This window comes from Semicossyphus pulcher, unplaced genomic scaffold (genome assembly GCF_022749685.1).
Source record: "Semicossyphus pulcher isolate SPU_LCO1_2020_fin unplaced genomic scaffold, fSemPul1.0.p SCAF_7, whole genome shotgun sequence".
Lineage (NCBI taxonomy): Eukaryota > Metazoa > Chordata > Actinopteri > Labriformes > Labridae > Semicossyphus > Semicossyphus pulcher.
Genome location: NW_027211748.1, coordinates 12,646,665 through 12,660,000, shown reverse-complemented (window position 1 = coordinate 12,660,000; position 13,336 = coordinate 12,646,665). Strand labels below are relative to the sequence as shown.

Genomic DNA, 13,336 nt, shown 5'->3' with positions numbered 1-13,336 from the left:
GCAGATGTTATTTATTGTTCTTTGTCTGTGTCTTTCCTCGGGGACAGAGCTGCACTTATACAGATGTCCACAAAAACTTTCCTTGTCATTTTTTAAAACAGTTGCTTAACACCGTGGTCTTCGCTATTGTCTGCAAATAAGAGGGCAGTTGTCATTTTATTTGCAGATATTAACGTAAAAGGGGCATCTCTAAATTTGTGCCACCATGTTTTGTTGCGCGTCTACATGTGCATGTGTGTGAGCCTGTGTCTGCATGTACTGCATGCGCCTGCAGAGTTCAGGTTTCACTTTTTATAGGTTGTCTTCTAGAGAGTGGTCAATGTGGACGGTGCTTTTTTTTTTGCGCAGAAAGAACACTTTGTTCTGCGGAAGGAAAAAATAAACACAAGTGCCGATGAAACATGGAGGGAAGGCAGAGCGGGCATCATGTGCGGCGTTTTTAGCGACTGGTGTGGGTAGTATGGACATGGAGTGAATGTAGAGGAGATGAGAAAATAATGCTGTGACAGTTGGCACTCTTTTTTTTTTTCACCCCTCCCTTGTGTACCCCCAACACACACACCCACTTCCTTAGTATTGGCTGCTTGTGGGAGTCAGAGGTTATGTTTTTGGTCCCATCGAGGAAAAGGGCAACATTACAAGTCCCGTTTCAATTAAGTCTGAGAGACAGATCCGGCTACGTTATTGCTTGGGGGAATAAATGGCACAGGACGAGACCATACATCATTCGCTTATATGCAAACACTTCACCCTAGCCACTGACATTTACTCAATCCCGAGCCTTCTACATTTCTCAACTGTAGGCACATTGTAATTTTGTTTTGATGTGCAGAGGCTTTGGGTCAGCACATTGCTTCAGTCAGTCGAGAGCAGCGAGGAAGGAGGATCTCGCTCCAAAATCCTGCATGTAGCGTGTGATGACTGCCACGTTGCCTGTCCTACAGCACTTCCTGAATAATGTGAGGCAGGCTTGATATTTTCATTCGGAGCACAAATGACACTCTCAAGCCTCGGTCCTGATGTGTTTATTGGCTCAGGAACTTTCCAGGTCCGTCATCCGCATATATAAATATATTTTCTGCGCCATTTACTTTAAGTACAGAGGTTGTCATGAAATCAACGCTGTGTCATGTACACCTTAAATATTTGATGTTTCTGAGAAGCTGAAATTTGCAGCCACATGAGTGAACTGTCTGAGTTTTGCATGCTTGTACATGTAAGGAAATATTTTACATGTTAAATCTAGCATGTTTTTAAGTTAGAATTCGTCTGCTCAGCCTTTAAGGAATTATATTTTAATTTCCCTCATGTCTGGAAACTGTGAATTAAACGCCTACTGAAATTTGAAGTACCTTTAAAAAAAAGTTATGTATTTTTAAAAGCCCAAATTTGTCACAATTTGAAACTTCATCTTTAAAGTAGAGACAGGCCCAGAGATCAATAACCACTCCCCCTGTCTCTCCTTACAAACACAGGCCTGTATCACTACTAAAGAAGTGTCATGGCAACTTTAAGGGGGTTTTTTTAATCAGGAAAAAAAAGTACTCAGAAACTTACCAACTCCCTTATTTTAAAAGAAAAACTGTGTATTCAGTGTTAAATTGAATAAAGGCCTCTGCTTAATTCGAACAACTAAAATACAGAAACCCGCTCTATTTTCTCTCCCCTGTTAAATTGTCTATTAACAGTTACATCACTCTTAGTTTATAGGAAGCTGCAGTATTCCAGTCTGTTCACAATTAATGATCTGTGGCATAACACCCATTAACACTTTTCTAATGTGACACAAAAATATGGTTAGTATTATCATTAAGGAAATTATGATGGAGCCGTGGAAAAATCCCATTAGCACGGCTGTCAGTGCTCTTGACATGCGGCTCAGTGTGTTGGACGGGGCGTCGCGGGAGCTGGCCGATATCTCTTCTTATTCCATGGCATGTGTCTCTCTTGTTGTCATGGATTGTCTGCCACATGCAGAAAGAGTCCTGAATCAGAGACAATGATTGATTTCTACCACTGCTGCAAATGAAACGATATACAGCCCGTCGCTCGGCTTATCTCTTTTTCCTGCATCAATAGGATTAATATTTGTCAAAGCTACATTTGCAATAATTCCGTAATAGGATTATTGATTCATGACATTTTTTTGATGCTACAAGTGGAGTTCATTTTTTTTAATACACGCTCTCATGATTTTACAGTGCATGGTAATATATGAAGGATTACAAATATTATGCAACGTGATTAACATGCTCCTCTATTGCAAATTATTTATGACACTAATCACCAGTTCAAATAATGCTCATTAAGAAAGTTATTCATGTGCAGTGTGTGTCCTCCTCCCTCCCTTCCCAGCCCTAATTGAGGAGGGTTGACCTCTTGACCCGAGCTAAATTGAGTTGTAGTCCCTGTGGCGAGCGTCTCCTTCCCGGTCAGTCAGGGCGGATTACACAGCCATTGTGTTCGGCACTGTATCGTCCAAACTGGCTGTAACCAAGCAGATGAGTCACGCATATCTAGGAACACACTCAGGGCTTTTTTTTAATGTCTGAGAAGTGCTGCGAGAGACGCACACACTCACACACAAATACGTGGCAATAAAAGCACAGAAATGTACAGTAGAAATACACACCCGATCTGTGTGCAGATACACACTCTTCACTGTATTCTCTTACACAACAGGAATCCATTTGATGGATTAGGAAAGGTCCAAGCTGCTGAGAGTTTGTCATGTTTTTGCTTATTCATGTCTATTAAATCATTAGTTTTACACGGGTGTGATGTATCATTGGCTGTACATGTGGTGATCAATCTGCTTCTTTTTTTCCTCAGCGTTTTATTTTTGCTTCTTGTTTTGCTCCGCTATCTTTAGAAAATTAATTCCTCCCTAAAAAGGAAATGTGTTATCATGGGGATTGTCACTCTCAATATAACGACACTAACTCCACGTTCGTTTCTGTGTGTGGCCGGTGTGTTAATTAGTGGCCTTTAATGCTGTGCCACTTGTTGTGGGATTATGTTTTTTCCTGCTCCGCGTTTTGAAAATCAAAGGAGCAGCGCTGAAACGGTCCCATGTGTGTTTGGTATTGTATCAACAGAACCCTAGCAGCATGATTACAGTTTGTCACTGACTGAGTGATACACCGTACCTTGTCAAACATTAATTAACTGATAGCACTGTTTTATTCACTTAAAGTTATAGTCATTATGAGGCGATCATGCGCTTGAGAGTGTATTAATTAAAACTGTCCAGCTATTTGTATTAGCTCTGCGCTCTGATTGTTGATCAAATGTCCAGCTAGCATGAAGCATCACAGGAGTTTGCCCTTACTTGACGGCTCACCGTCTGTAATCACTCCTAGCTAGCTATTAATTATCCAGCAGACAGGTGCAAATGAGAAAAGAATTTGCACTGTGATGGAAGTTGTTTACTTTAAATGACAAAACTTTTAATAAGTTCACAGTGGTGACAAATCACCGCAAATGGCTGTAATGTTTAAGTTCTCATGGCATTGTGAAATAGAATTTTCTGCCTGAACTGCCTCATCTCACCAACAGGGACGGTAATCAAAACAAAAACTCCGGCTCCCGCCACCAATCTCTGATAGAACCATGGGGGATTTATTAGGACCCCCTATCCCTGGCCCATTTAAATGATCCTAGATGCAAGGCGCTCAACAGTGCTGCAGAAACTCATTAAACTCTCAGGGCGTCAGTCACTGAGGCCTCCTTTAACAGGACAAGGTTTCTGTGTTGGCTGATGCAGCCCTCTTTGGCGGCTCAGAGGGATATACCTACATGGTGTCCAACTCTGTCTATTCCATCACTTTTAATTGATTTAGTTAATTAATTGCCAGGCCCGTGACCGTTTGTTTTGCATATTTTCTGTGTGCATAAAATTGTTACCAAGGGAAACATTTCTGATCAGAGACCTTCTCGTGTGTGTTTGAGTGAAAAGTGGCATTTCTTTACTTTTGAATAAAAGCGTCTCTTCCATGGGAATTCAGTTTTGGCTGGACAAGGCCCGACAGCGAAACATTCTTGCTCCGTCGTTTGCCATCTTCACAAAAAACAGCTCGACACTTTCCTCTTCATTTTTCACTGAGGTTTGACACCCTGCTTGACACTGACTCGTGCTCCCCTGAGGGAAAGGCTTCTGCCACCATAGGATCCTGCCTTAATTATGCAAAGTACAGGATATTTTGTGCGATTTTAAAAGTGCGCCAGTTTCTGCTTTGGCAGTCACTGCCACACTCCCCTACTGGGAGGTCCTGTCAGACTCCCCCCTTCCTCTTTGCCCAGGAAAATGAAAGGCTAGAAAGAAAAGACATAATGGAGAATGCATTTCAACTGCAGGGGTGGAACGCAGAGGCGTAAGAAGTCCTCAGTGAGACCCTCATTTTACATGGAACAGGTGGGAGACTCTTTTGTTCTCTTCCCGCTGTTAAAATCCATTTCATTTCTTGTACTTGACATGCCACAAGGAACTCTCACCAGTTCTAAAAAGCCTCCGATGTAAAAGGTTCCTACCTTTTTACTAAACAGAAGTTGTGTTTTTCAAGGCCGTTGCTGTTGTCAAAAAGTCAAAAGTGGTTTAGTTGCCATGCGCCTAATGAGAGCCGATCAAGCCGTCACTATTTTGTCAGCCATCCTGTTAAAGAGCAAAAGCACTTTGCAGCTGCTTTGGCTGTTATGACACGCACTGTGAATATTTATCTAATAAATCTATGTTTTCTTTGCGTTTAAGTTTGGATAAGAGTCGGCTTTAGTGAGATCTATATTTATACCGGAATCTACAAGTCATCTCTTTGATACCCGTCTAATTTAGCTATCCAAGGCGCTCCACAACCTTTTTACTAATGCAGTCATCAAGGTGTTTTTCACTTGGTCACTGTTGATGTTGGGAGGACGTTTCATGGGAGACCTTCATAATTCATCAAGTCATTACCCAGTCCAATATGTTATTTACGTGGGTGGCTGTTTGCCTTGTTGCCAAACCTCATACATATGAAAGGCTTGTGCGGATTCCCAAACCACAGGTTGAGCTGTCGAAAGCTGTTGAAATCTCCTGGAGTTTCCATACAGAAAATCTCAATAGTAAATAATAAAAAAGAAGGAAATCTCAATGTGTCTAACTTGTTTTTCACCGTTAACTGTTTCTTTCCCTCTTTTTTTTTCTCCCCCCTTCTCTTTTTTCTGGCAGTAGAAGACAATGTGACAGAGGACCAGCACAGTCCTGGGCAGACTGCCATTCCAAGCGGTAATGCTCCATTTCATATTTCATCATTTTTCGGCTGGAAAGTGGATCATGTGTCTGTGCGTGTGTGTCTGTAAAATCTTCGCTTCAGAATGTTATAAAGTATGTATTTCCTGTTTTTTTGAGGTTTTTCGCTCTGTAAACTCGCTCGCTCGCGTGTGTTTCTGTCAGAGACGGGCAGAGCCGTCCGTGCAGCTCTTTTTCTTTGTTTGTGTGTTTGTGTGCATGCAGGTGCGCTTCTAGCCGTCCTTGTGTTTCTGTGTGTTCCTGCCGGTTTTTTTTTTTTACATTCTTTGTTTCCCAACCCCTCTGTATGATGTAGAATAGAGCTACCCAGATGAATGTGTCCTGTCTCAGCGCGTGCCATTCACAGTGGCCCTCCAGGAACAGAGCGGTAATTCAGGTCAGGCTAGCAGAGAGCCCCCTATGAATGAAGCCTGCTCCTGATGCACCACACTGTATATTTTCATTTCATTTGTCTCTGGTAAAGGTTAAGTCTCAGGCGTGGTTATTTTAAACCCGATATGGATGGTTTTGCCCAGCAGGCTGGGGACCATGGGTACTCCTAGGCTGCCACATTAGTCCAGCATTTACCCATGCCTTTCTGAGTGCTCCTGTGTAAAGTATAGGAAGTGCATGCATAGATCTAGGCTTTTCTTAGCTGCATGATTGTCTCATTTCTTTCATTGTATTTGATCTCTCTGTAACCCATACTTTAGCGGCTAGAAGGTTCGAGATTCAACATACTTTAATGGCATCACAATCAAACAGCAGAGGGTGCGTTTCCGATTGATCCTCCAGTGCGTAAAAGATCAAATATGCCGGTAAACATTTTTGTATCATTTCGTTCATCCCTGGAAAAAGCAGAGCCATATCTATCTGCCGCTGCGTTAATGTGTATTGATAGGTATTGGTGGGTGGTTCCGGGGGAAAAAACTGCCTCCTTAGCCCCTCTAACCCCAGCTCAAGGGATGAAGGACTGGGCATAAAAGGCAGACTTGCCTCAGAGACCTCCTGTCATCCAGAGCCAAAGTAGAGCTAATGAGTGTGCCTGATTACAACGACCCCCTCAGACACACGAATCTCCCCTCTCCTCCACATCCCCTCCACCACCTCCATCTCCAGAGTGAGGGGAGACAGCCGCCACATGATCGATGTCTGCCTGTGGAGAAATCAGGAGGGCGCACAAATTAATTTCTCACTTTCCTCATTTGACTTCGTCTGACTGATTTATTTTTTAACCCCCTCTCAGGATGCAGCTCGACGAATGGTCAATGAGGAAAGCCTTGTTTACGGCGGTGAACTTCTAAGACGCTGCCAGATTTCTCCTGCTATTCGCTAATTTGTCGCCTCCAACTTTTAAAACATTTCCCCCTGCAGCAGTACTTCATCCGTCTGGTTAAGCTACCGCTCAAACAAGCTCTTTTTTAACGACAAATTGGAAAGCGGTGGAACAGCTCACCTGCTTTTCAAGCATTTGCCACTTTGACGGACGTGGCTACAATAGCCATTAGACTCCTGACAAGCTAAGGGCTTAATCAGACACTGTGTCAAGATCAGCCTCATAAGTAGACCCCCAGTTGTGCTCTTCTGTGACTCTGCGAGCATTCTGCAGGCCCTGCATCCTGTTTCTCATTCATGTTTGATATGTGGCAAAGGCAAAGGAGAAATGCTAACAAAAGAGGCCCTCTAAAAGACAGACAGTATTATGCATAGTATAGAGGGGCAGGAACAGTATGATATCTGAGATTTAATGAGGCAGTGTGCTTTTTTACACAGAGAGTGTCGAGCAAGCTTAAGATCTGCAGCTTGGCTTTACCACTGCGCTGCCTGTGTGTAATTATAACCACATGCTCCGTGCTTTTTCTTCTCTCTTATATATACATCCCTTTCTTTTCTCCCTCTTTCGTTTTTTGCTCTTGGCTATGTCAGATTGAGGCCGTTTTTTTACTTTTTTTCGGGAAGAGAGTGTCAGCTCTGTCAGTCGGGGTGGACTGAGGAAAACAGAAGTGTTGCAGAGATCTGAACGGGTGTCTGGGTGGCAAGGTGCCGTAGCGTAGAGTCGTGTAGCGTAGCGGTGCGGCGTCTGAGACTCGGGCTCTGGCTGAGGTTGAGGCTGCCCACAGATCAATGTACTGCAGGGCTCAGTACAGCAGGAAGAGGGAAGGACTCTTTCACTCCACCACTTCAGAAAATCATATTCTCTATTATTCATTTCCTTTGATGTTTTACTGCACTAATGGCATAGCAAGGCGCTCCGTTCAATATTATCACTCCCTGTGAGAGAGCGAGCGAGACAGGGCGAGAGAGAGAAAGGGAACATTTGGTATGTTCAAATGTTGTTTCTCATTCAACCGCTTTGATTCCCGTTCTTCTTTGTACGCTCCTGTGTTGTCGGTGCAGAGATTTTAATGGTGGATGATGCCGTCTGTACCTGTGATTGTGCGCGCTGCTTACTTCACGCAGTGCTCTTTTACTCTTTTTGTAATTGTTTGCCCCCTTTTTCTCTGCGCTGCTCTGGTCTTTATCTTAGCACGCATCATCAAATTTTCATAAATATACCGCTCGTTTTTTTGTAACATAACAAGGTGAGAATTTCCTGCTGCCGCATCCCTTTGAGCTTGTAAAGTATTTAGCAGTTTAAGAGAAACAGCTTTTGACAAACATCTCTTCTAATCTACTTTCAGATTTCAACGCATCATGCATCAAAATATTAAACAGCAATTAGTTCTTAATATGAATCTGGGGGACTTGAAGCAGATAAATCAAATCGCATGCGCCGACCATATGAACACAGACCCCCCCCTTCATGCAAATTCTTGACGATCGTTAACAATCTGGCAAGTGTCAAACTCACAGGCTCGTCGTCGGATCATGACATTCTTTAATGATGGGGGATCAGTGGATGTGACGGTCTAAGTGGAGAGCCCCAAATCCCATCCACACAGAGGAGGATACACTCGGAGGCACATGTGGCATTAGAATGTAGTGTGACCTATATATGGCGGCTGCTCCGCAAAAAAAGTTTTAGATTTTTAAATAATGAGGTGCCGGCAACCGTGTGAAGGTTATTCAATCTTAATGTCCTCCTATTTCTGACAGCCTCCCTCACTCTGATAAAGGAGCGCGCTCACCTTTGATCAGGCCCGCCGACATGTGTCGACAGAAGCTGCTCGCTGGTTAAAATAAATTCTTAATTCGAACTTGGGGGTGGGCGGTTGCAGGGTGGGTTTGCCGGGGAGGGGGCATCATCGGATCAGGATCTCTGGGAAATGATGGGGAAATGAGGAGATGGGAGAGCCGGTAATGATGTTTTTCGACACCAAGGTCTTTCATTGCACAAAGAAAAGACTGAGATGGAGCGAGACATAATGTATCTACAGGCAAGTGAGAACATAGCCCTCAGTGATTTCACTGTTTTCCTGCTCTTTTTTGAGGCTGTATTTGAATGAATTTTAGGTTGAAGCACTGAAATATATCACATGTTGCATTTCAAAAATTGCTTTCTAGCCACAACTTTTTCTCCCTACGCATTAAATATTTTATCTAATCTTTAAGTTTCTTATCTCCAGTGAGGTTAAAGGCAGGGTTCATGCTAATACTTAACTTTTTCTACTTAGCTTGGCCACAGCCTCCACTTTCCGCCTCATTTTCCCCATTAAATATTCCCATACACTCATGCCCTCCCTCCTCTCCCCGTGGTCAGCGTCTCCACCTGTCTCAGTGTGTGGGCCAGACAGTAGGGGGACCAGCGTAGGCTCCCCCTGCTAGGGACCACGGGTCCCTGGTGGGGCTAATGGAGCAGAGAAGAGAATATCAATTAAAAGGTTATAAATATTTAAGAGCAGAAATATTCAATAATATAAGGGTGGGGGGTCCAGGGGACTCTTTACATCCTAAGATGAAAGTTGTGGCAGGATAAATGTCACCAGGCACCAGAAGAGACAAGAGGATGTGTGATGGATGGAGTCTGAATCAGACAGATATTACAGGCCTCTAAAGGTGTCAGTCACCATTCAGATGCCCACATTTTATTAGCACAGTATTAATGTGCGTCTAGTGCCGTAAAGATGGAAAACTCACCCTTAAAAATCGTCATTATATTCCCCGTATGCCTCATTTCTCAGTGCGAGCTACGATCATCTTACTTCGAGATGACCTTATCAGAATATGGATCTACAGTCAATGTAGCTTCCCACCTGCCTTTACCTCCAATACCAACATCTTCAAGCTGATTAACAAAATTAATGTAGTGATGAAAAAATATCCCGATATGTCACACATCTTCCCCCCATATTCCACGTGTGATTGTCAGCCATTCCAAGCAGGCTGCTATTGATCTGCTGTCCAGCCTGTAGAGACTGGTAGAAGAGGATGTCCTGATCTGATGGATTACTGTATGAGGCCCAGAGGCACAGGAACCTCAGTATTGATGTGGCTCTTTAATCCCAGGGTTGGACGTGACCTTGCCGTGTCAACTCCCCCCGACCAACCCCCCCAAACATGTAACAGTTTACACTTCCAGCGCCGCATCACAGCGGTGCACCGGAGGTCACTCGGCTCGACCGAGAGCACTGACCCGGCTTGGTTTCACTGGAAGCCGCAGCTGAAACTTGTCACTCGAAACAAGAGAAAACAGGGGAGCGAAAAACAAACTCGCACATTTCTGTAGCTGTTTTGAAAGATCAGAAACGGTTTGAGATAACAGAACAGAATAAAATGCTTAAATGTAGCCATCAGTTGTTTTCTGACACACTGAGTTGTAATATTACAGATATTAATGATTCATAATCAAAGCCTTAACCTCCTCCACAGACGCCCTGTAAAAAAAAAAAGACATTCTTATTGAAGTTTCAGTGCATATTGTGAATTCTGCGCCCGTGTGTGTAGATGAATCATAAGTCTATATTGTGCGGCTTTTGGCCTCAGTCAGAAGTGTTTCCCCCAGAGCAAGAAAGGCCTGCATCTGTGAGGATTGGGTTGGGATTTTCATTTTCTTGAAACACCTTCTGTTCTGTTCTGCATGGTCCCACCGGGGACCACAGTGCTGATATTTTTAGAGGGCATGTTCCGAGAGCCTCAGTCGCCAAGAGGGAAGGACAATGGAGGGTGTGATGTTACATCAATACTTGGCGCAAGTGGGGGAAAGGAAAAATCCTGGGTGGCCTTGATGAGTTCTGGAACGCCTTTTTCCCTCAAGGAATTTCACAGAGCACCCTACAGAAGGAGAACTTAAAATGGCCGCCCGTGTGTACGAACACCCACAATATAAACACCCACACCTGCACGAATCCGTGCCACACAGTTCTTTGTCCGCAGGCACTGTTAAGTGTGAGCTAGTCAGAAAAAAAGCAGTCTTTCTCCTAACGTTCCCCTCCGGAGTTTCAGGACAAGCTGAGGAACACTTAAAATGGCTGCCACTGAAGCGCAAGGGCTCTTCTCCCCCACAAAGCCTTAACCAGGGTGACATGATTGTTTGATTGTAAGTATGGCTTTTTAATCAGTCTTATTGTGAAGTGTAATGGTCACAACGGGGGAGAAGGAGAGCTGCAGGCCATGCTGCCTATTTATAAGATGCTGCTGCAAGCCGGATCCGCGTCTGAGTGAAGATGTTTACGCTTTCGCTAGCTTTGATTTGTCGTCCGAATATCTCAGCGACACGAGAAGAACTCCGGATTTGACTGGTGTTTTTGAAAGATGATTCCTAGTCCGGGTTCAGGGTAGTCAGTCGCCCACCCCTGGCACTGCTGCAGCACAAAGCCAACAAGAGACAAAACTGCAGATGGATTGAAGAATATTGATGTGCGCGACCCGCGGCTGCCTGCGAGCAAGGCTGAATAATTTAGGGAAGTGTGTCGTGACGACAACCGAACACACACCAATCTCAGTTTTGTGTGTCTTGCTGTGCTACACTCCATACATCCACAGTCCTGGCCTAGATGTCTGGATAATATGGCAAGGTCTGTCCCCTTTGATAGACGCTGACTGATGCAATTCAGCTCTCACTGAAGGAATTTCATATTTCTTTGGTCGAGCCAAAACTGCAATCCAGGATTTATTAACTACACATATTCCCATCAGTCTAGTTTCATATACTGAAGTTTTGCTTGGGTGAAGCAGGGCAAACACAACGTAAAACCATTTCTAATAACAGAGGTGTGTGTGTGTGTATGTGTGTGTTAGATTTGTGTGTGTGAGCACTGTGCCACCTTGTCTGTGTGTGCCTGTATTTCTCTCGCCCTCACCTGCCCAACACTTCTGTTATGGCATGAGTGGTTGAGTTACAGAGGCCCAAATTGAACCTGCATTTTTATTACAGCTTTTATTATTGTTTTTATTAAATCCAGAGTCTAGAAATCCATTTTATTGTCACCCAGAGGAAGCTGTAGTGCCTCACTGTGCGGGTCACCCCTCTGACTATGTGGTGCTGTCATTTCCTGTGGCTCGGCAGATCCAGAGTGCGCCCTCGAGAGGGCGGCGGAGGATGGTGAGACCGGGCGTCTGAGGAAGAGGCTGCTCTCTCCAGAGGAAGGCGAGGAGGGAGAGGAGGAGGACGAGGAGCCCGCGCTGCACAGCTGCGACAGCTGCCGGCAGGTGTTCGAGTCGCTGAGCGATCTCACCGAACACAAGATTAATCAATGCCAGCTGACAGGTAAACAACGTTCAGCCCACCGAGCCTCCCCTCCACTCTGCCACTCAGCTCTTCTCCCACTCCCACTCTCGCTCTATGCCTTCACCAGAGAATATGCCACACTGTTTGTTAGTACACCACACCAAGGGGAGCGCAACACCAGACTACCAGATTCTTTGGTAGATATCCAACAACAAAGACACACACAGGCCTCGCACACATCGCACTTTATTCATATGCATCAACATCTACAGACTGACACACAAATAGGCCTCCACGTGTCTTCATAATAGATCACTCCGGGCTACAGTTGTGTATTTATAGCATGTGCATTGTGTCCTTGCCTGTTTCTGTGTTACATTTTATACAGCATTATACTTACTCGAATGTTTCACTTGTGTGTAAAATGCAGCCACGATGTCCCACAGTAACCACACCACCAACTGGAAACAGACCCTAGCTGCAGGAAAGTCCCCACGCTGGTCCCAACGCTAGCTAGCAGCAGTAGTAATACGTAGTGGGACTGAAAGAGAAGGATGCCATTGGCAGACTGTGTCATTGACCTGTTGATGGATGAATAGAGCTATAAATACCCTGACAAGGTGGCAGACAGAACTAATGATGTGAACTGAAGGTTTCCATGTGCTTCTCCTGGACTAGCTGTCCTCCTTTACACGTCCTGATGGGCCCGAATTAAGAAACACCAGCTGACACACATTCCCAAATGTTTGGGCACAGATCTTGTCTCTTACTATCTAGTTCAGAAACAGAACATGAGCAGGCTAAAGTGTAATGATACAGTTTTTTGATGTAGTACAGATGCTCCTGTTTATCTTTTTAAAAAGCAACCTCAAAGCAGTGTTCCAGAGAAAGCTAGTGCAGTCCCTTCTCTGTTTACATTCGGGCACAGTTTGATTTCATATTTTGCAACCCACAATCAGCAAACCACAAATTACAGGGTAGATTTCCCACTCGTTTTACAAAGATTTTCCATTAACTGTAAGACAGTTTCCCGAACCAAGCTTTCTGTTTGTTTGTGTGTGTGTGTATTTGTGTGTGTGCTTTCTGTCACGGCCCCATTGGTGTTAATTTAAGCAGAAATGCATACATGTTAGCACTGAGGTTGACTGCGCATGTGCGGGCCAGCTTGTTTACATGTATGTGCGCCTCGGGTGTGCTCATGCGTGTGCAAATTCAAAGTGACGCTCAGTCGACTAAAGGTGTGAAAATCAATGTACTGTTCACCTTCACATTACTGTCACCCAACAAAGGCAGTCATTGGTTTGAAGGAAACTAAGTGCAGAACCTCCTGTTACCCCTTCTTTCTAATTGTAACACCCATTTCCATTAAGCCAGCACAGATTCACGGACTATTTAGGCAGCCTAGGAAATGAACACACAAAGGTATTTAAGACGTTGCTTGCATTGACATACTTTTTAATTGTACA

At 44.3% G+C, this 13,336-nt stretch overlaps 1 protein-coding gene across 4 annotated transcripts in view; it reads left to right on the top strand.

Annotated features, from left to right (window-relative positions):
- Positions 1 to 13,336, top strand: part of LOC138611294 (zinc finger protein 521-like) — a 91,013-nt gene that overhangs the window by 2,395 nt on the left and 75,282 nt on the right. For 3 of the 4 annotated variants that reach the window (XM_069684311.1, XM_069684309.1, XM_069684312.1), the window contains exons 2-3: positions 5,204 to 5,260; positions 11,709 to 11,909. The gene's annotated coding sequence lies outside the window, so the exon portion shown is untranslated. The remainder of the gene's footprint in view (positions 1 to 5,203; positions 5,261 to 11,708; positions 11,910 to 13,336) is intronic. The other variant, XM_069684310.1, reaches the window with a different exon arrangement.